General features: G+C 38.1%; 1 protein-coding gene and 1 pseudogene across 5 annotated transcripts in view; both read left to right on the forward strand.

The window, feature by feature from the left end:
* CATSPERE (catsper channel auxiliary subunit epsilon) overlaps nucleotides 1-22,400 on the forward strand; it is a 149,790-nt gene that overhangs the window by 53,439 nt on the left and 73,951 nt on the right. The window lies entirely within an intron of this gene.
* Nucleotides 22,186-22,308, forward strand: LOC125086496 (uncharacterized; annotated as a pseudogene).

Here is a 22,400-nt window from a genome sequence, read left to right on the forward strand (position 1 = left end):
TATCCATTGCTGTAAGCGGGGTATTAAAATCCCCTACTATTGTTGCGTTAATGCCAATTTCTTCCTTTAATGTTGCTTTATGTAATTAGGTACTCCCATGTTGGGTACATAAAATATTACAATTATTATATCCTCTTGTTGGATTCTTTCTTTTATCATTATGTCATGTCCTTCTTTGTCTCTTGTTATACAGTCTTTGTTTTAAAGTCTATTTTGTCCAATATAATATTGTTACCCTGACTTTCTTTTCACTTCCATTTGCATGATAAATGCTTTTCATCCCTTCATTTTCAATCTGCATGTGTCTTTTTTTTGCATGATAAATGCTTTTCATCCCTTCATTTTCAATCTGCATGTGTCTTTAGGTCTGATATGAATATCTTGTAGGTAGCATATAGAAGAGTCTTTTTTTTTTTTTAAAGAAGAGCCACTTTTCGCCTCCTTTTTTTTTTTAAGATTTTTTAATTAATTAATTTATTTGATAGACAGGGATCACAAGTGGGCAGAGAGGCAGGCTGAGAGAGAGGGGGAAGCAGGCTCCCCGCTGAGCAAAGAATGTGATGCGGGGCTTGTTCCCAGGATCCTGGGATCATGACCTGAGCCGAAGGCAGAGGCTTTAACCACCAAGCCACCCGGGTGCCCCAGGAGTCTTGCTTTTTTATCCATTTCATCACCCTGTGTCTTTTGGTTGGAATATTTAGTCCATTTACATTCACAGTAATTATTGATACATATGTATTTATTGTCATTTTGTTACCTGTTTTATGATCATTTTTGTAGTTCTCTGTTTCTTTTTTTCTCTTGCTATCTTCTTTCATGGTTTGCCGACTATTTTAGTGATATACTTGGATTCCTTTTCTTTATTTTGTGCATATCAATTACTGTGTTTTTAAATTTATGGTTACCATTAGGTTTATGACTATAACAGTCTGTATTACTCTGATGGCCACTCAAGTTCAAATCTATTCCAAAGGCACTAAATTTTTATTCCTCTCCCCTCCACATTTTAGGTATATAGCATCATACTTCATATCCTTTCATTTTGCAAACCCCCTTATTTTTATAGACCTACTTAATCGTACTACTTTTGTGCTCCTTGCCTTTTTTTACTCCTGCTTATGTTCTTTTTTTCCCCTCAAAGGACCCCCTTTAACATTTTTTTAAAGGCTGGTTTACTGGTAATGAACTCCTTTAACTTTTATTTGTCTAGGAAATTGTTTCTCTCTCCTTGTATTCTGAATGAGAGCTTTGCTGCATAGAGTATTCTTGGTGGCTGGGTTGTTGTGTTTGTTTGTTTGTTTGTTTTTCCTTTTCTTTCAGCACTTTGAATATGTCATGCCACTCTCTTCTGGCCTGCAAAGTTTCTGCTGAGTAATCTGCTGATAGCCTTTGTGATTTCCCTTGTATATAACTGTTTTCTCTTACTGCTTTTAAAATTATCTGAAACTACTTTTTCTTATTTTAATTACTATGTGCCTTTGTGAGGACATCCTTCACTTGATTTTGTTGAGAGCTCTCTGTGCCTCCTGGATCTGGATTTCTGTTTCCTTACCCAGATTGAGGAAGTTTTCAGCTATTATTTCTTCACATAAATTTTGTCTTATTTTCTCTCTCTTCTCCTTCACAAATCCCTATACTGTGAATATTGTTATACTTGATGGTGTTGTGGAGTTCCCTTAATCTATTCTCATTCTTTATTAATTTTTTTTTCTCCTATTCAGTGTGATTGTTTTCCATTACTCTGTCCCCCCAGTCATTGATATATTCTTCTGCTTCCTCTATTACTCATTTCCTCTAGTGTATTTTTATTATTATATTATCATTTTTAAATTTCTTTTCAGTGTACCAGAATTCATTGTTTATGCACCACACCCAGTGCTCCATGCAATACGTGCCCTCCATAATACCCACCACCAGGCTCACCCACCTTCCCACCCCACCCCACCCCTTCAAAACCCTCAGATTGTTTATCAGAGTCCATAGTCTCTCATGGTTCATCTCCCCCTCCAATTTCCCTCAACTCCTTTCTCCTCCCATCTCCCCATGTCCTCCATGTTATTTCTTATACTCCACAAATAAATGAAACCATATGATAATTGACTCTCTCTGCTTGACTTATTTCACTTAGCATAATCTCTTCCAGTCCTGTCCATGTTGATACAAAAGTTGGGTATTCATCCTTTCTGATGGAAGCATAATACTCCATAGGGTATATGGCCCTCTAGTGTATTTTTAATTTCAGTTATTGAGTGCTTCATCTCTGATTGGTTCATTTTTATGTTTTGTATCTTTTTGGTGAGAGTCTTGCTGAGATTCTCCACTCTTTTCTCAAGTCCAGTGAATATCTTTATGACCATCACTTTACATTCTCTATCAGGCATATTACTTATGTATGTTTCACTTAACTCTATTGTGATTTTGTCCTTTTGTTTGGGGCATATTCCTCTGTCTTCTTATTTTATACAACTCTCTATGTATGTTTCTATATGTTAGGAAAGTCAGCTATGTCTCCGACTCTTGCAAGTAGTGGCTTTATAAAGAAAGGGTCCTCTGATGCCCTATAGTGCAGTGTTTCCTGTTCACCACAACCTGGCACTTCAGAGGTGTCTTCCATGTGTGTTGCATGTGCCCTACTGTTGTGGCTGAGCCACATTTGCCTTCAGTCTAGTCATCTGCAATGGCTCTCCTTGCCTGTTGTGAACAGGTTTAGGTCTCTATGTTGTTATGGGCCAGTCTGGGACCACCCTGGGCTTCAGTTAGGTCAGACCAGGCATTGACCGAGCTGCAGTTGAACCAAACTGCAGGGCACCTTCCTGTGTGTCCCCTGGGAATCTTTCATTGGCAGGTGGGGTCTGCAGTTAGACCAGTTTTCTGCTCCCAGACCAAGTTGGGGCCACAGGTCAAGAGTGACTTGGAGTGGTACTGGCCCAGCAGGGCTGCTTACACAATGCCACACTTATGTCACTGCTTTGGATGTACTCTTATGAAGCCAGTTTGAAGGAGGCAAATTCTGAGGAGAAGTCTGGGGTGGATGCCAGGAAGATCCATGCTGGTCTGCTGTGGAAGGGGACTTGCAGCCACCAAGGAAAACTGCCAAGCTCAGGCTGGAGAGGGGGTAGGTTGGCAGAAGAGTTCAGGGGGTGGGGTCTACAGTGTTAGTAAGGTTTGCTGAGGTCCACTGTGGGAGGATGCTTGGCACTGATTTGGAGAGCTGCTGAGGCTGGGTTGCAGGAGGACATGGTCGCAGAGCACACTGTTGGCAAGCTATTGGAGAGTTTTGATGCTGCACTGGTTCCTGCAGGTGTCCACGTATCTAAGCTGGGGGGCAGGGGAGGGAAATAGTGCCCATCAGCTTTTTTATTCTTGAAGAAGTTCCCCTACCCCTCCAGCACATGTTGTGAGATTAGTAACCAAATCTCCCTCCCATATACCCATGCTTTTTTCAAACTGCTGCTTCTATGCTGTATCTTAGCAGGGCTGTTGTGCTGTCCCTTTAATGGCCAGGACTCAGTTTCCTTTTGCTATTCCAGAGTCCAGCTACTATTTTTCTTTTTCTTTCTTTTTTTTTTTAAGATTTTATTTATTTATTTTTAAAGATTTTATTTATTTGACAGAGAGAGATCACAAGTAGGCAGAGAGGCAAGCAGAGAGAGAGAGAGGAGGAAGCAGGCTCCCTGCCGAGCAGAGAGCCCCTGTTTTTCTTTTTTAAAGATTTTATTTATTTATTTGATAGACAGAGATTACAAGTAGTCAGAGAGGCAGGCAGGGAGAGAGGAGGAAGCAGGCTCCCTGCTGAGCAGAGAGCCCGTTGTGGGGGCTCAATCCCAGGACCCTGAGATCATGACCTGAGCCGAAAGCAGAGGCTTTAACCCATTGAGCCACCCAGGCGCCCCCCAGCCACTGTTTTTTTAAAGTTCCAGGTGTTAGGCTGCTTGGGTGGCTCAGTTGGTTAAGTGACTGCCTTCAGCTCAGGTCATGATCCTGGAGTCCAAGAATGAAATCCCACATTGGGCTCCCTGCCCAGCAGGGAGTCTGCTTCTCTCTCTGACCCTCCCCCCTTTCATGCTCTCCCTATCTCATTTTCTCTCTCTCTCTCTCATAAATAAAATCTTTTTTTAAAAAAATGTTCCAGGTGTTAAGCCTCACTGATTATAAGAACTTAAGAAGTTAAGCCCCTCTGGTTTTCAAAGCCAAATGTTATGGTTGGGATTCATCTTCCCATTGTGGGCCCCTATGCCTGGGTGCCCAGTGTGGAGTGTGCTCCTCTCTCTTCTTCTTGCTTGAAGTAGCCCTCCCTCCTGCAAATAGTCTCACAGGTCAACTTGGTTCCCGACCATGTCTCTGCTTTCTACCCTCCTTGATGTGCCCTCTTCTCTATGTTTTGCTGTAAAGAATCTGTTCTGCCAGCTTCACATCATTTTCTGAGTTTAGGATCCTCCTACTCCACCATCTTCCCCAGAAGTCTACAATTTCTATTAAATTTGTTTATGTTTTATAAATGTTTTGTGGCCCAGAATGTGGTTTATCTTGGTGAATGTTCCATGTGATCTTGATAAGAATATGTGTTCTACTGTTGTAGGATTGAGTATTCTATATAAGACAATTAGATTAAGTTGTTGATAGTGTTAAGTGGATATTTTTGTTGATTTTCAGCCTGATTGATCTATCAGCTACTGATGGGGGGGTGGCATTTAAGTTTCTGACTATAATAGTAGATTCTCTTATTTCTCCTGGCAGTTGTCAGTTTTTGCCTTGATGTGCTGTTGTTAGATGCATTCATGTTTAGGATTGTTATGTTCTCTTGGAAAATTAACCTCTTTATTTTTATATTCTGCCTTCTTTGTCACTAATAAAATTCTGTGCTGAAGTTGGCCTTGTCTGAAATTTTATAGTCCTCCAGTTTTCTTTTCATTAGTTTTAGCTTAGTATACTTTTTTCTCTATTTCTTTACTTTTAAACTGAGGTTTATGTTTAAAACATGTTTCTTAAGGACAACATATAGTTGCATCTTTTTTTTTGTAATTCACCTGTTTTATTTCTATTTTTTAAATTCTTTTAAAATGATTTTATTTTTGATTTTTTTGACTTCTTTAAAATTAACATATACTATATTACTAGTTTCAGAGGTAGAATTTAGTGATTCATCAGTGCATACAACACCCAGTGCTCATTACTTCAAGTGCCCTCTTTCATGCCCATCACCCAATTACTCCATTCCCCGACCCACCTCCCCTCCAGCAACCCTCAGTTTGTTTCCTATACTTAAGAGTCCGTTATGTTTTGTCATCCTTTCTGTTTTCATCTTATTTTACTTTCACTTCCCTTCTCCTGTGTTCATCGGTTTTGCTTTTTAAATTCCACATATGAGTGAAATCATATGTTTGTAATTCTCTGGCTTATTTCACTTAGCATATAGTTGCATCTTATTGGGATTTTTCAAAAAATTCATTCTGGCAATCTCTACTTTTTAATTGATCCATTTAGACCATTAACATTTAAGCTGATTATTGATTTATTTGGCTTAATATCAACCATGTTTATAACTGTTTTCTATTCATTGCCAGATGCTTCTTTTTCTGCCTTTTTGGTTTTAATTGAGCATTGTATAGGATTCCATTTATTTCCTTTCTTAGTGTATCGATTATATTTCCTCAAAAAAATTTTAGTGATTGCCCTGGAGTTTCTGGAGTTTACAATGTACATTTTAACTAATCCAAATCTACTTTCCAATAACACTATTCCACTCAACTCTAATTTAGGTTCCTTATAACAAAGTATTCTCAATTCCACCCTCTTGTATCCTGTTATATTGCTATCATTCATTTAATTATCCATGTGGCACTGTAGTCCAATACTTTGTTACTATTATTAATTTAAACAATTATTTTTTGGATGAACTCAAGAATAGTGACAGCTTGATGGGTACAGGGTTTTCTTTCGAGTTGATGAAACCATTTTGGAACTAGAAAAAGATAGTTGTTGCACATCATGAAGGAACTAAAAACCACTGAATCATAAACTTTAATGTGGTTAATCATATGTTAATTTTACCTCAATACAATATAAGAAGAAATTGTTTTCTTTTATCTTTGTTTGCTCCTTTTCTAATGCTCTTCTTTTTTTTATGTAAATCCAAGTTTCTTACCTTTATCATTCTCCTTCTGTCTGAAGAAAATATTTTAACATTTCTTGCAGGATGGTTCTGGTGGTGAGGAATTCCCTTGGTTTTTGTTTTCTGAGAAAGTTTTTTTTTTCTTTTTTAAAGATTTTATTTATTCACTTGAGAGAGAGAACAAACAGTGGGGGAGGCAGAGGGAGAAGTGGACTCCCCTCTGAACAAGGAGCCCGATGTGCGGCTTGATCCCAGGACCCTGGGATCATGACCTGAGCCAAAGGCAGGCACTCAACCAACTGAGCCACCCAGGCACCCCATATGAGAAAGTTTTTCTCTATCACTCTTGAAGGATAATTTTGCTGGACATAGAATTCTAGGTTGGTGGATTTTTTTTCTTTCAAATCTTTAAATATTTCACTCAACTCTCTTCTTGCATGTGTGCCTCTGACAAGAGGTCTCTTAATGATTATTCTTCTTGATCAATAGGTATGGTGCTTTTTTTCCCCTCCAGCATTTTTCAAAGATTTCGTTTTTGCCTTTAGTTTTCTGCAGCTTGACTATGGTATGCTTTGGAGTAGTTTTTTTACATTTAGTATTCATGATGTTCCCTGAGCTTCTGGATCTTTGTTTTGGTGTCTGTTGTTAATTTTGAAAATTCTTGGCCATTATTACCTCAAATATTTATTTTGCTCCATTCTCTCTTCTCCTGGCATTCTAGTTGTTTATGTGTTACATCTTTCGAAATTATCTAAAAGTTCTTGGAAGTTCTGTCCTTTTTTTTTTTTTTTAACTTTGTATTTCAGTTTGGGAATTTTCTTTTGACCTACCTTCAAGCCCACTAATTCCCTCCTCAGCTCTGGTGAATTCACTGATGAGCCCATCAAAAGCATTCTTCATTTCTATTACATTGTTTTATTCCTAGCATTTCCTTGACTCTTTCTTAGAATTTCTACTTTTCTGCTTACATTACTCATCTGTTCTTTCATATTTTCTAATTTTTCTATTAGAGCCCTTAATATATTAATCACAGTTATTATAAATTAGCTATCTGGTAATTCTAATATGTGTATCATTTCTGATTCTAGTTCTGAAGTTTGCTTTCTCTCCAGACTTTGTTTCTGCTTGCCTTTTGGCGTTGCAATTTTGTTGGTTATTGTTGAAAGTCATATATGTTAAATTGGGTAATGGGAACTGAGGTTAAATAGGCCATTTGTATGTGGATTTATATTAATCTGGCCAGTAATTGGGCGTGGTTTGGTGTTTGCTGTAACTATAGGCGCCAGAAGCTTTATATTGCTTTAAGGTTCTTGTTTTTGTCTCCCCTTTTGACTTTAGACATGCCTAAGTTCCTTGCTTCAGAGATTGTTTATGTCTTACAGTTCTTTAAGCTACAATCCACTATACTGTGGAGAGTGGATACTATACTGAAGCCTTTTTGATGTAGTAAGGTATGAGCGAGGGAAGCTTTGTACAATCTCCCACTTAAATGTCAGTCTTTTAGTGGGCCTGCATCTCTGGTATGTGATCTCCAGAAATGTTTATTCCTGTATAGCTTCCTCCCCCAAACCCCCTTAACTGATTGAGACTGAAAGTCTAGAGGAGATAGGAGTGAAAGGAGTAACCTCCCCTATAATTCTGGGACAGGGATCTGGTACAGACTTTCTCCCTGAAGATCAGGCCTTTGTTGTGGAAAAGGCTCTGGGTATATTTCACAAAGATGACTTTTCCTCTCCCTCTGCCAAAACCATGAGGGGATCTTTCTCTAGTCTTCATGGTGAGATCTGGTGGAGTTTCCCCTAAAACTGTAACCCTAAGGACTTTCTCGACCTCACACTCAGCTTCCTGCAATTTGTCAAAATTACCATTTAAGTGTTCCTTACCACCAGTTTATGGCTCCAGTAGCTTCTTCTCCATGTAAACAGATTCTCAACTATGACTTCCTGGATTCACCTGTCTCTACAGACCTTGGGATGGTAGTTTGCCCTGCAAACTCAGTTCCCTGGATGGGCTCAGGAAAAGTCATTGATTTTTAATTTGTCCAGCTTTTCCTTGTTGTAGTAATAGGAGTGACACCTTCTAAGCTCTTTACATGACAGAGCTAAAACTCTGTACAATATTTTTTTAGTTCCATTCATTCTTCAATTCATATCATGCACCTTCAGTTTCTACAACCAAGAACTTCCATACATTGGAAGTACATGTTGGAAGTACAAGTACAAGTACATTGGAAGTACAAGTTGGTTGTACAACTTGATCAGGATAGTCTCTGTGGTGACTCTACTTTTAATCCACTGAATTGTGGAACCAAAGTCCATCTCCATGTCATGAAATCTAATGGACACTTTTCACAACTTGGCAGAATTTAACATGTTTAACCACTTCTCTTTTCTTTTTTTTTTTTTAAAGATTTTATTTATTTATTTGACAGAGAGAGATCACAAGTAGACGGAGAGGCAGGCAGAGAGAGAGAGAGAGAGGGAAGCAGGCACCCTGCTGAGCAGAGAGCCCGATGCGGGACTCGATCCCAGGACCCTGAGATCATGACCTGAGCCGAAGGCAGCGGCTTAATCCACTGAGCCACCCAGGTGCCCCGTCACTTCTCTTTTCTTTGAAATACTCTCCTCTAATGGCTTCTCTAGCACCAAAACATGTTGGTTTCCCTCCTAATTTACATGTTACCCTTTGCCATCTCCTTTACTTTCTCCTCTTCTTTCATTAATCTTTTTTTTTAAAGATTTTATTTATTTGTTTGACAGAGAGAGCTCACAAGTAGACACAGAGGCAGGCAGAGAGAGAGAGGGAAGCAGGCTCCCTAATGAGCAGAGAGCCTGATGCGGGACTCGATCCCAGGACCCTGAGATCATGACCTGAGCCAAAGGCAGTGGCTTAACCCACTGAGCCACCCAGGCGCCCTTCCTTCACAAATCTTTAAATGATTCTTTGCATTTGCTCTTCAGGTGATCTTACTTAGACCCAAATGTTTTAGATATTATACAATAATGAGTTACAAATTCATACCTCCAGCAAGAATTTTCCCCTTACTTTTCCAAATCACAAATTCAACGGACCACTGGCATTCCTGTTTAGAGGTCTTATAAGCAGATTCTATGTAGTGTGGATAAAGTGGACTCTCCAGTTTCCCTATAAATCTGTTCTTCCCGCAGGAGTCACCATAACAGTACATGACACCATTATCCTCCCAGTCCCCCCCCTTTTTAATAAAGATTTTATTTATTTGTCAGAGAGAGAGAGAGAGAGCACAAGCAGAGGGAACAGCAGGCAGAGCAGGCAAGGGAGAAGCAGGCTCCTGGCTGAGCAAGGAGCCTCATATGGGACTCAATCCCAGGACCCTGGGATCATGACTTCAGCTGAGGGCAGATGCTTAACCAACTGAGCCACCCAGGAGTCCCGCCTCCTAGTTTCTCAAGGAAAAGCTCCATAACTAATCTCAATGCCCTCACTCTATCCCCACCCTACAATCCATTTTCCATATGACAGTAGATAGTTTTGAAATATATTATGTCAAGTTTCCAATTTCAGACTAGATGGAGTAAAGGCATTTCATTTTACTTCTGCCACTATTCATAATGAAAGGAAAACCCTGGACAAAATACATCTCACCCACAAAAATACTGAAAGACACAGAAAGGAAAGTAGATGTGACTAGGGACCTTGAGATTCTAAGAGAGCCCTACCCGCGAGTTCCCTGAATTTTTCCTTGTCTGCTCTATACTCTGGCAAGCACAGAAGAAGACAAGCCCCAAGAAAGGCCTGAGTTCTTTATCCAGAAGACCAGAAAGACCTATTGGTAGCCCAGAAGGACAGAAGTTTTTAACACACCTGTGCATTCTTGCACCACCTACCACACACAAAAAGAGCTGCTCCCATTCCCCATTATAATAGGCGCTGCAGCAGTGGAGCCGTTGGCCGGAACCCTGTTTTCCTCCCACATCCTGCAGTAATGAGGAACCTTCCCTCCCCTGTGGAGCCTAAAGGTGGAAGTCTGACTCTCACCCCTCTGCAATAAGGAGGAAGCGCCCTTCATTCATAATGTTCATCCCCACCCTGCAGTACCAAAGAGGCCCAGCTAATTACCACTTCTTTTCATGCATAAAACACACACACACACACACAGGAGGCAGGGCCTCATCCTGCAGCACCTGTAGGTGGAACTCTGACTTCAACCTCTGCCTTCCTATAACAATGTGGGACCCCTCCTCTGCAGAGCCTGTGGATGGAATTCCCAGTCAACCCCACCCTGTAATAAGGAAGCGATGAAGCAGTGAGGCCGTACCCCTTCCCCATGGTGCCTGTAGGCAGGACTCTGATCAACCTCTGCCCTGTAATAACAAGGAAACACAACTTCCCCTCCCCAGTTGGTGCTGTGGGACTATTGGGGGGAGTCCTTTATTCCTGTTAACACAAAAGTGGGACAAAATAGCCCTGCAGTAGCTCTATAAATTAAATTGACATTTGAACCACAATCCACAAAAGGGATCTAGGACCTGCATTCTGATCCTAAACAGATTAACTACTGGATAACGTGAAAGATTTAAATAGGAATTAGAATCTTATTATATAATACTTAAAATAGTCAGGGGATACAATCCAAAAATTACTCATCAGACCAAGAAAAAGGATAGTCTCAATTGAAAAAAGATAGATATCATATGACACAAATGTCATGTGATTAGAACAAACAGGGAAGTAAAAGAAACATTTCTAAACTGTAGCCAAACCTTAAAAGATGTAAGTTATTTTAATAGCAAGAAGATATCATGTACATTTGTGTTTAATCTCTTTGGGTTTTTAAGAATTTCCAGTATTAATCATTGTCTCAGGATTTCTTTTTCTAATAATGACTTAGTGCTGTAAATATTTGTTTACAGATTCATTTTCTTCCTATTGATTTCTTGTGGAAAAATCACTCTAATAGTAAACACAGGTTTTAAACTTTTTTAATGAAAGTATTTTGTTGTTCAGAATTCAGTGGTGTCTTCTGAATTTTAAGAGATAGCTAATAAGATTTGCTAATTAAAAATAAGTATATATCTTACTATTAGATAGCATTTAATTTTATGTAATTAAGTATTAAATATGTAATTATGTAAAATTAAATAAATTAATAGAAATTTATATTTATAAATAAACATAAAATTAAATAAATCTAATTAAATATGTATTTAAATGCTTTAATATACATGTATGTACAATTTATATTAATTGCAATCTTAAATATTTTCTTAGTGTCTTTTAGCTTCAGAGGTGAAATCTCTTAGAAACGTTTATGTATGGAGAAAAAATACCCAAAACATAGAAATAAGGCATGTTCTTTCAGTGTCATACTGGAGAACTGTCTAACAGGCTCACCCAGGATCCCATAGATATTTAAAAGAAGGTACTTTTTTAAAAGATTGTGTAAAATAAACATAAACTTTTATCATTTTAATAACTATATTAAGTGTACAGTTCAGTGGCATTAAGTACATTCCTAGGGTTGTGCTTCTGTCTCTAAGGATTTGACAATTCTAAGTACCTTAATATAAGTGGAATCATACAGTGTTTGTCTTTTTGTGACCGACTGACTTCACTTAGTATAAAATAGTCAAGATTCATCCATGTTGTAGCATGTGTTAGAATTTCCATTCTTTTTTTTTTTAAGATTTTATTTATTTATTTGACAGACAGAGATCACAAGTAGGCAGAGAGGCAGGCAGAGAAAGAGAGGGGGAAGCAGGCTCCCCACCCAGCAGAGAGCCCGATGCAAGGCCCGAACCCAGGACTCTGGGATCGTGACCTGAGCTGAAGGCAGAGGCTTTAACCCACTGAGCCACCCAGGCGCCCTAGAATTTCCCTTCTTTTTAAGGCTAAATATTATTCCGTTGTATGCATAACAAAGGAAACAACAAAACTAAAAGACAGTCTATTGAATGGGAGAAGATATTTGCAAATAACATATCTGATAAGGGGTTAGTATCCAAAATGTATAAAGAACTTTCAAAACTCAATACCAAAAAACCCCAAGTAATCCAATTAAAAAAAAAATGGGCAGAAGATATAAACAGACATTTCTCCAAAGAAAACATACAGATGGCCCTCAGACACATGAAAAAATGCTCAATATCACTCATCATCAGGGAAACGCAAATCAAAACCACAATGAGAATCACCTTATACATGCTGGAATGGCTAAAATCAACAACCCAAGAAACAAGTGTTCGTGATTATGTGGAGAAAAAGAAACCCTCATGCACTATTGGTGAGAATGCAAACTGGTGCAGCCACTGTGGGAGACAGTAGGCAGCGTCCTCAAAAAATTAAAAACGGAACTACCCTAGGATCCAGCAATCACACTACTCAAAGAATACAAAAACAATAATTCAAAGAGATACATGCACTCCTATTTTTACTGCAGCATTATTTACAATAGCCAAAGTACAGAAGCGACCCAAGTGTCCATCGACTGATGAATCTATGAGTGGGCACTTGGGTTGCTTCCATATCTTGGCTATTGTGAATAATGGTGCAGCGTGGGTACCTGCGTGGCTCAGTCGTTATGCATCGGCCTTCCCCTCGGGTCATGATCCCAGGGTCTTAGGATCAAGTCCCGCATGGGGCTGCTTGCTCAGTGGGGAGTCTGATTCTCCCTCTCCCGCCGCCCCTCCTCCTGCTTGTGTTCTCTTGCTCGCTTTCTCTCAAATAGAAAATACATAAAAATCTTTAAAAAAGTAATAATGGTGCAGTAACATAAGAAGGCAGATATCTCTTTGATATTCTGTTTACATTTCTACTGGATACATGCCCAGAAGTGGGATTACCAGATCATATGGTAATTCTATTTTTAATTTTTTGAGGAACATACATACTGGTTTGCGTAATGGCTATACCCGTTTATAGTCCCACCAATAGTGCACAAGGATTTCCTTTTCTCCACATCCTGCCAACCCTTCTTATCTTTTTATCTTTTTGATGATAGCCATTTTAGCAGGTGAGAGGTGGTGGTACTGTGATTTTGTGATTGATTTGTATCTCCGTGATGATTAGTGATGTTTAATGCCTATCATATACCTGTTAGGGCCATTTATATGTCTCCTTTGAGAAATGTTTATTCAGATTCTTTGCCCATTTTTTTATTAGGGTTAATATTTTCTTGCTTTTGAACTGTTTGAGCTCCTTATACATTATGGGTATTAAACTCGTATCAGCTATCTGGCTTACAAATATATTCTCTCATTTAGTAGGTTGCCTTTTCACTCTGTTGTTTCCCTTGATGTGCGGAAGCTTTTTAGTTTCATGCAACCTGATTTGTCTACTTTTATTTTGTTGCCTGAGTTTTTTATGTCATATCCAAAAAAGCCATTGCCCAGACGAATGTCAAGAAGCATTTCCCATATGTTTTCTTCTAGTAGTTTTATGGTTTTACGTCTAAGTCTTTAGTTCATTTTGAGTGGATTTTTAAAATATGATGCAAGATAAACATTCAATTTATTCATCTGCATGAGGACATCCAGGTTTTCCAACACATTTGTTGAACAAATTACCCTTTCAGTATGTACATTCTTGGCACTCTTGTCAAAAATCATTTGACCTTAAAGGCATGGATTTATCTCTGGGCTCTTTATTTCATTCTCCTGGTCTATAGATCTGTTTTTATGGCATTACTATACTGTTCTGATTACTATAGCTCTGTAATAAATATTGAAATCAGGAGATACCATGCTTCCAGCTTTGTTCTTTTTTTTTTTAAGATTTATTTATTTATTTTAGAGAGTAAGAGAGTGCCTGAGCAGTGGGAGGGGCAAAGGGATGGAGAGGGGAAGCAGACTTACCACTGAGTGAGGAGCCCAATGTGGGGCTTGATCTCAGGACTCTTGAGATCATGACCTGAGCCGAAACCAAGAGTTAGATGCCTAACGGACAGAGCCACCCAAATAGCATTTGCTATTTGGGGTCTTTTGTGGTTCTATACAAATTTTTGGATTTTTTTTTTTGATTATGTCAAATGGCATTGGGATTTTGATAGAGAATGAATTCCACCTATAAAGCACTTGGATTAGTAAAGACATTTTGGCAATATTAATTCTTTCAATCCATGAATATGAAATATCTTTACATTTATCCATGTTTTCTTTAATTTTCCTCACCAGTGCCTTTATAATTTTTAATATAGAAACCTTTCACATCTTTGGTTGATTCCTAAGTCTTTTATTTTTTTGTTGTTGCTATTGTAAATGAGATTATATTCTTTATTTTCTTTTCACATGGTTTATTGTGACTAGAAATATGACTGATTATTGAATGTTGATTTTTTTTTAAATTCTGCAACTTCACTAAAATTACTTCGCTAGTTCTAACAGGGCCTTTGTTGTTAATTCTTTAGGGTGTTCTACATATATGATCATGTCATCTGCAAACACAGATAATTTTACTTCTTCGTTTCTGCTTTGGATGACTTTTACTTCTTTCTCTTGTCTGTTATGGCTAGGACTTTTAGTACAATGTTGAGTAAAAGTGGTAAGATTGGGCATCCTGACCTTATACTGGATCTTGGAGGAAAAGCTTTCAGTTTTTCCCCTTTGGTTTTCATGCTAGCTGTGGAGACTCTATATACACAGTCCTTTATTGTGTTGAGGTAATTTCCTACTGTACCTATTTTGTTGAGACTTTTTATCATGAATGAATGTTGATTTTTTTAAATGTTTCTTATGTATCTATTGACATGATAATGTATTTTTAATCTTTCATCCTATTAATGTTGTTTATCACATTGATTTATTTGCATATGTTGCATATGTTGCAACTTCTTGCATGAATCTTGGATGAATCCTACGTGGTCATGGTGTCTAATCTTTTTAATATTCTGTCAAATTTGGTTTGCTAGTGTTTTTGTTTTTTAAGATTTTATTTATTTATTTGACAGAGAGAGAGATCACAGTAGGCAGAGAGTCAAGCAGAGAGAGAGGGGGAAGCAGGCTCCCTGTTGAGCACAGAGCCCGATGCAGGGCTCGATCCCAGGACCCTGAGATCATGACCTGAGCCGAAGGCAGCAGCTTAATCCACTGAGCCACCCAGGTGCCCCAGTTTGCTAGTGTTTTATTAAGGAGTTTTGCATCTATGTTTATGAGAGATATTGGCCTGTAGTTTTCTTTTCTTCTGGTGTCTTTGTCTGGTTTTGGTACCAGTCAGGCTGGCCTCATAAAACGAGTTTGGAAGTGTTCTCTCTTTTAGATTTTGGAAGAATTGAAGAAGGATTCGTATTAATTTTTCTTTGAATGTTTGATAGAATTCACCCGTGAATCCTCCTATCTGTTCCTGGGTTTTCTTTCTTGGGAGATATTTGATTATTGCTTCAATCTCTTTATTTGTTATTGGTCTGTTCAGGCTTTCTCTTCTTGATTCAATGTTACTAGCTTTATGTTTCTAGGAATTTATCTATCCTTTCTGGTTTATCTAATTTGTTAGCACATAGTTGTTTATAATAGTCTTTTATGATTTTTTTTTATTTTTGAAGCACCTATTGTAATGTCTCCTCTTTCATTTCTGGTTTTATTTATTTATTTTTTAAAAAGATTTTATTTATTTTTCTGACAGAGAGAGTGATCACAAGTAAGCAGAGAAACAGGCAGAGAGACGGGGGTGGGGGGGGAAACAGGCTCCCTGCTGAGCAGAGAGCCCGATGGGGGACTCTGTCCCAGGACCCTGAGACCATGACCTGAGCCGAGGCAGAGGCTTAACCCACTGAGCCATTCAGGTGCCCCTCTGGTTTTATTTATTTGAGTCTTTTTTTTTCTTAGTCTAGTTTAGGATTTGTCCATCTTGTTTATATTTCAAAAGACTAATTCTTAGTTTCATTGATTTTTTTTTCCTATTGCTTTTGTGTTCTTTGCTTATTTCTGCTCTGATCTTTATTATTTCTTTCCTTCTTCTCACTTTGTGCTTAGTTTGTTCTTTTTCTAGTTCATTGAGGTATAAAGTTAGATTGTTTATTTGAGATTGTTTCTCTTTTTTAATATAGGCATTTATTGCTACCCTCATAAGTACTGCTTTTGAAACATACCATAAGTTGTGTTTTTGTTTTTGTTTTCCTTTTTCTTGAGATCTTTGTAAACTTCCCTTTTGATTTCTTCCTTGATCCAGTGGTTGTTCAAGAGTATGTTGTTTAGTTTCCCTGTAGGTTTAGGCCCTGAAGACTTGGACCTCCACGTGTTTGTACTGGTTTGAAAATAAAAAAGAGCACCATCCAGAATGTAGTAGTCATTATACATGTTACCTAGACACAGGTATGGAAGTCTGGTGAAAGCTTCCATAACAAAACCAGCTTTTCTGAACACTTAAGGCAGACTACTCACTTGTTCTTCCCAACTCTGTCCCTGGATTCCTAAAATTTCTGATGGTTTCTCCCACTTGCCACCTGTTTTCCACATAATGATGGAAGGGTAAAAGCAGGGCAAGGATGACCCTGCCTCTAGATGGCTCCTGGACACTTCTGATATCTTTTAATAAGTCGCAGGCTGATCATATCGGTCCAGCAGATTCAAGCAACTGATGCCTCCATACTGGAAGCATTCATTCTGCCATTCATTTATTCCAAGTACTCTGTAGTTCTTCTTCTGAAGCTGCCATATCATACTTTCAGATAGCTCAGTGGCATACATTTCTTCAAAATGAGGGCTCATGATTTTTGTGACTTTTCCATATCCAGCACTGAAATCAAGAAGTCTATGGATTTTCTAGTCTGGATTAGAGTTTAGCACTCTCTTAAACTCATCTGGTGTTATGAAGGGCACGTATTGCGTGGAGCACTGGGTGTGGTGCATAAACAATGAATTCTGTTACACTGAAAAGAAATAAATAAAAAATAAAAAAATTAAAATTAAAAAAAAAAACTCATCTGGTGAAAACACAAACATTGAGCCTCTTCCTAGCAACCCACTGATAGATGTTCTAGACATAAACAGGTTAAAAACAGATGACACAAAAGAGTGATATAATTGAATAAACAACCAGCCCGATTTCTCAACTTTGTTGTTTAAAATCTGGGTTCCTTGATCAAGGTAACTCTGAAAAAAGACAGCCTGGAATGATTAGCATAACTCCTCTCCATTGTACACATCCTACTGGTAGTTCCCTTTTCCTGCCACCTGCTGCCACCATGGTACCCTTGTCACATTCACTTACAGGGAGTGGGTGGTTGTGTTCCACAGAGTCTACATCCTCTGCGCTAGCCATGTGGTTGCAAGGCTCAGGCACATCCAGCCCAGGAGCAGTTTCATTAGGGGCCACGGCTGCTCATTTGATCACTGCTGGCACCTGGCTGAGGAGGAGAAGGTGCTGACTGGCAGTGTTAGAGCCATTGTTCCCAGCCTGCCCGTCCAGCCCCTCTCCATCACTTCACTTTCAGCCTTTGTGTGTCTTTAAATCTAAAGTGAATCCCTTGTGGACCACATACTCCTGGATCTTGGTTTGTTGTTTTTATCCGTTTAGACACTCTATGCCTTTTGATTGGGGAATTTAATCTGTTTACATTTAATAAATTGTTGATAGGTGAGGACTTAATATTACCATTTGTTAATTGTTTTCTGTCTAATTTGCAGCTGCTTTATTCCTCTCTTTCCCTATTGATGTCTTCCTTTGCTATTTGATGGGGGGGGGGGCGGTCGTAGTGCTTTGCCAGGATTCTTTTTATCTTTTGTATCTCTACTATAGGTTTTTTCTTTGTGATTACCTTGAGGCTTGCATAAATTATCTTGTAGTTAAAGAGTCTATTTTAAATTGATAGAACTTCAATTACATATAAAAACTACATTTTTACTATGCCCCATTTGTGTTCCTATTGTCAGAGACTTCTTTACTTCTTTTTGCATTGCATATCCATTAACGATTTTTCTTTTTTATCTTTTAGATTAGCTTTAAAAATAATTTATGCATCACCATTACAATTTTACCTTGTTCTGAATTCGTCTAAATAGTTTTCTATACCAGTGAGATTTATACCTTCATATGCTGGGGTCCACATTGGTGAAGACTGCAGGGGTCCTCAGTAGAGAAGGCTGTGGAGGTCCATGGTGGTGGTGAGGACTGCTGGGGCCTCCCTGCTCTCCTTCTCCCTCATGGGAAGTGGTAGCCAGCAGAATTCCTCTTGGCATTGAACTGTGCTGGACTGATGGTTAGAGTAATGGAGATTAAGTGCCTCCTGTACTTTTCTGTGGAGCATCTTCAGTTTTTTGCTTCACTGGGTTGCTGAAGTTTTAACACTCTGGAGCTCTCCCAAAGCTATTTTTGCCCATGGAGAGCTGTTAAATTGTTATTGTGAGAGAACCTCCTTCTCTGCCGTCTTATTGATGTTACTCCTCTTTTGTTAATTTTGCTTTTTAATTTTTTCCAGTTTTACTGAGATAAAATTGACATACTGTGTTAGTTTAAGGCTTGACTTTTATATATATATATATATATATATATATATATATATATATATATGGTGAAGTCATTTCCATAATACGTTGAGTTAACATCCATTATCTCATATAGATACAAAAAAAAAAAAAGAAGAAAAAGCAGAGGAAGGAAGGAAGGAAGGAGGGAGGGTGGGTTTCTTCTTGTGATGAGAATTCTTAAGAATTGATCTCTTAACAACTTTCCTATATACCATACAACAGCATTAATGGTAGTCACCATGCTGTATATCACATCCCTAGTACTTATGTATCTTATAAATAAAGTTTGTGTCTTTCCCCACCTTCTTTCAATTCTCCTTCCCCAGCTGCCTACCTCTGGTAATCATAAATCTGATCTCTTTTTCCATAAATTTGTGTTTTTTTTAAAGGTCCCCATATAAGTGAGATCATCCAGTATTTGTCTTTCTCTGACTTCTTTCACTTAACATAATTGCCCTCATGTTGTCACAAATGGCAGGATTTCCTTGGGGTTTATTTTATGGCTGAATAATGTTCCACTCTGTATATATAGTATATCACAACTTCTTTGCCTGTTGTTCTGTCACTGGACACAGGTTGTTTCCATATGTTGGCTATTATAAATAATGCTGCTATGAATACGGAGGTGCAGATGTCTTTGGGTTAGTGTTTTCATTTCCTTTGAATATATTCTCAGAGGTGAAATTGCTAAATCATATGGTCATCCTATTTTTGTTTGTTTGTTTGTTTTTATAACCCTCCATACTGTTTTCCATAGTAGCTGTACCATTTACACAATGTACATGGGGGTTCCCTTTCTTCCGTATCCTGGTCAGCATTTGTTATCTCTTGTCTTTGATTAAGGCTATCCTAATCGCCAAACCCATCTCATTTTGGGTTTGATTTGCATTTCCCTAATAACTGGTGATGTTTAGCATCTTTTCAAGTACCCATTGGCCATTTTTATGTCTTCTTTGGAAAAATCCCACTTGATCATCATGTATAATCTTTGGTTGGCTAGTATGCAGTTGAGAATTTTTGCACCTATATTCATCAGAAATACTGGACCATAATTTGTCTTCTAGTAGTGTCCTCTTCTGGCTTTGGTATCAGGGTAATGCTGGCTTTGTAAAATGAGTTTGGAGCATTTTGTTCTATTTGAATTTTCAGAAGAGTTTGAGAAGGATAGGCATTAATTCTTCATTAAATTCTTGGTAAAATTTATCAATAAAACCTTTATTTTTAATAATAGTCATCCTAATGGATGTGAAGTTGTATCTCACCATGCTTTTGATATTCATTTCCCTAATGATTAGTGACATCGAATATCTTTTTATGTGCTTATTGGCTATTTGTATAATCTTCTCTAGATAAATGCTATTCAGGTCCTTTGCCTATTTTTTTTAAGATTTTATTTATTTATTTGACAGAGATCACAAGTTGTCAGAGAGGACGGCAGAGAGAGAGGAGGAAGCAGGCTCCCTGGTGAGCAGAGAGCCTGATGTGGGGCTCAATCCCAGGACCCTGAGATCATGACCTGAGCCAAAGGCAGAGGCTTTAACCCACTGAGGCACCCAGGTGCCCCCTTTGCCTATTTTTTAATTGGCTTTTGTTGTTGTTGAGTTTTAGAAGTTCCCTATATATTTTATATATTAATCCATTGTATTATATGTGATTTACAAATATTTTCTTCCATTCTGTGAGTTGCCATTTTATTCTTTAGATAGTGTCTTTTGGTACACAAAAACTTTAAATTTTGATGAGGTCTCATTTGTCTATTTTTCCTTTAGTTGCCTGTGCCTTTGGAGTCCTACCCAAAAAAATCAGTGCCAGAGCACCTGGGTGTATCAGTCGGTTAAGAGTCTGCCTTTGCCTCAGGTCATGATCACAGGGTCCTGGGATCGAGTCCTGCAACAGGCTCCTTGTGCAGTGTGAAGCCTGCTTCCCCCTCTGTCTGCCGCTCCCCCTGCTTATGCTCTCTTTCTCTCTCTCAAATAAATAAATAAATAAATATATCTTTTAAAAAAAATTGATGCCAGATCCAGTGTCATGAAGATTTCTGTCTGTTTTCTTCCAGAGATTTTATAGTTTTACCTTTTAGTTTAAAGAATGCACTGTTGATACACCCAATAACTTGGATAGTTGCTGAGTTGAAAAGTCAATTTTAAGTGTTGCATTCTGTATGATTCCATTTATAGAAGATTTTAGAGGGGACAAAACTGTACCAGAAGTTCGAGTTAGCAGGCAGTTGTGACTCTTAAGGGTTAACAGGAAGGAGTTTCTTATTTGTGCCAGAACGGTTCCATAATTTGTATTCTATAACGTTCTATATTGTGGTGATGGTTACATAAATCTAGACATATGATAAAATTTCACAGAACTATACCAAAAAAGGAAGTGCTTTGTAGAAAGAATGATGAAATCTTAGTAAGACTCATACATGAGTTAACAGTGTTTTATCATCAATTTCCTGGGTTTTGACATGCACTAAGATTATATAAGCTATTGTCATTGGGGAAAGCTGACTCACTTCTTGTGAGTCAAACTATTTTTTAAAAAATAGTTATCATTCTATTTTAAAACGTCTTTTAACATTTGCCCATTGTACTAAGGATAAAATCCAAACTATTTTCCAGGACCGATGATACTTAGCATGATGTGGTTCCTGCCTGTCTTTTATCTAACCTTTTCCTGTACTATTTCTCTCTTACTACATTCTAGCCATTATCTTCCTTTCAAGTCCTCAATCATAATAATTCCTCTCCTCCCTCAGACTCTTTGTAACTGTTGTTCATTCTGTCTGGAATGATCTTCTCATAGCTGTATTGTGTGAACTATACTCTCTTCTGGGTGGTGAGATCTTTTTTCTTCTTTAATCCAGGTTTAGGAGGCAGAGCCTCGAGGCAGTAGTGCAGTTTGGGTCATATTGGTTTGAAGTATTTGTAAGACAAGCAAAATCATCATTAAAAATCTAGTTGGGGGGGGGGGCACCTGGTGGCTCAGTTGGTTAAGCGACTGCCTTCGGCTCAGGTCGTGATCCCGCAGTCCCGGGATTGAGTCCCACATCAGGCTCCCTGCTTGGCAGGGAGTCTGCTTCTCCCTCTGACCTCTCTTCTTCATGCTCTCTCTCTCTCTCTCCCAAATAAATAAATAAAATCTTTTTTAAAAAATCTATTAGGTACATGGATATGAGCTAGATTTAAAATTTGGATCTGGGTCATACAGTTTGAGCATTTATAGGAATTGAATGATACTTGAAGCCATGTGATTAAATGAGATTACCTAGGAAGAGAACGTACTATGAGAATGCTACTGGAAGAGAATCTGGGATCAAGCCTGGGGATCTCTAATAGAGCAAGGAGCAAATGGTAACATGGAAGCCAAGTAAGAGAGTGTTTCAAAGGAGATTAGTCCAATGTATCAAATGCTGCTGAAAAAACATATGAGATAAACATAAAGAATATTAAGTTTCTATAACCATATATTGATGTTATAACTAGAAAAATACTTTTTTAAAAATAATAATACAGTTTGATATCAGCATCATGAAATTTGTTCTGTCGTAGATTACTAACAATAAACTGGCAGAGTCCTTTCAGAAACATTTCAATAGTATGTATCAAGAGTTTTAAAGTGTTCATATGAAGCTTTTGGCCCATCTTTGCGCACTGGCAGTATCGTAGCCAATGAGGTTTATCCGAGGCGCGATTATTGCTAATTGAAGCTTTTGGCCCAGTAATCATATTCCCAGAATATAATTAAAAGAAATAGTCCTTACTGTGGAAAAGACTGTACATCTGATTATATTTATGGCAGTAATATTCATAATAGTGAAAAAATAAAAAATTACCTCAATGTCCAGTAGGGGAGTG

The sequence above is a fragment of the Lutra lutra genome, chromosome 15, assembly GCF_902655055.1.
Source record: "Lutra lutra chromosome 15, mLutLut1.2, whole genome shotgun sequence".
NCBI lineage: Eukaryota > Metazoa > Chordata > Mammalia > Carnivora > Mustelidae > Lutra > Lutra lutra.